Source organism: Tachyglossus aculeatus, chromosome 6, assembly GCF_015852505.1.
Source record: "Tachyglossus aculeatus isolate mTacAcu1 chromosome 6, mTacAcu1.pri, whole genome shotgun sequence".
NCBI classification, from domain to species: Eukaryota; Metazoa; Chordata; class Mammalia; order Monotremata; family Tachyglossidae; genus Tachyglossus; species Tachyglossus aculeatus.
The window spans coordinates 43,244,624-43,245,898 of record NC_052071.1 but is presented as its reverse complement, the minus strand read 5'-3'; the positions used below and the strand labels follow the sequence as shown (position 1 = coordinate 43,245,898).

General features: G+C 44.7%; 1 non-coding gene across 1 annotated transcript; it reads right to left on the bottom strand.

The window, feature by feature from the left end:
• Positions 1–818: 818 nt before the first annotated feature.
• LOC119930201 lies at positions 819–925 on the bottom strand. The gene has a single exon (XR_005451689.1). It is a non-coding gene; the product is annotated as a U6 spliceosomal RNA (small nuclear RNA).
• Between the last annotated feature and the right edge of the window lie 350 nt (positions 926–1,275).

The window sequence follows — 1,275 nt, the reverse complement described above, 5'->3', positions numbered from 1 at the left end:
GAAAGAGAGAGAGAAAGAAAGAAAGAAAGAAAGAAAGAAAGAAAGAAAGAGAGCCTGCTTTCTCCCTCCTCAGCCAGGACTGAAACTTGGCCTTCCCAAGCGCTTAGCACAGTGCTCTGCACACAGTAAGTGCTCAATAAATACGATTGAATGAATGAATGAATGGACCTTTTATGGCGACTTGCTCTACAAAAAAAGACGGTCCGTTCCTCTAGTGCCCCCCACTGGGCATATTTGAAACAGCAGAATTCATTCATCCATCCATTCATTCATTCATTCACCCATCCATCCATTCATTCATCCATTCATTCAATTATTCATTCATGCAGCCACTTGTCAGCTGTGTGACTTTGGGCAAGTCACTTAACTTCTCTGGGCCTCAGTTCCCTCGGGGACGAAGACAGTGAGCCCCACATGGGACAACCTGATCACCTTGTATCCCCCCAGCGCTTAGAACAGTGTTTTCATTCATTCATTCATTCAATCGTATTTATTGAGCGCTTACTGTGTGCAGAGCACTGTACTAAGCGCTTGGGAAGGCCAGGTTGGCAACATATAGAGACGGTCCCTACCCAACAGCGGGCTCACAGTCTAGAAGGGGGAGACAGACAACAAAACAATACATATTAACAAAATAAAATAAATAGAATAGTAAATATGTATAAGTAAAATAGAGTAATAAATCTGTACAAACATATACAGGTGCTGTGGGGAGGGGAAGGAGATAGGGCTGGGAGGATGGGGAAGAGGAGAGGAAGGAGGGGGTTCAGTCTGGGAAGGCCTCCTGGAGGAGGTGAGCTCTCAGTAGGGCTTTGAACAAAAATATGGAATGCTTCACGAATTTGCATGTCATCCTTGCGCGGGGGCCATGCCAATCTTCTCTGTATTGTTCCAATTTTAGTATATGTGCTGCTGAAGCGAGCAAATAGTAAGTGCTTAACAAATGCCATTATTTTTATTATTATTAAAAGGTGATCAGGTTGTTCCACGTGGGGCTCACAGTCCTTAATCCCCACTTTACAGATGAGGTCACTGAGGCACAGAAAAGTTAAGTAATAATAATGATGGCATTTATTAAGCGCTTACTGGTTTTAAGCGCTGGGGAGGTTACAAGGCAATCAGGTTGTCCCAAGTGGGGCTCACAGTCGTAATCCCCATTTTACAGATGAGGTCATTGAGGCTCCGAGAAGTGAAGTGACTTGCCCAAAGTCACACAGCTGACAATTGGCAGAGCTGGGATTTGAACCCATGACCTCTGACTCCAAAGCCCATGCT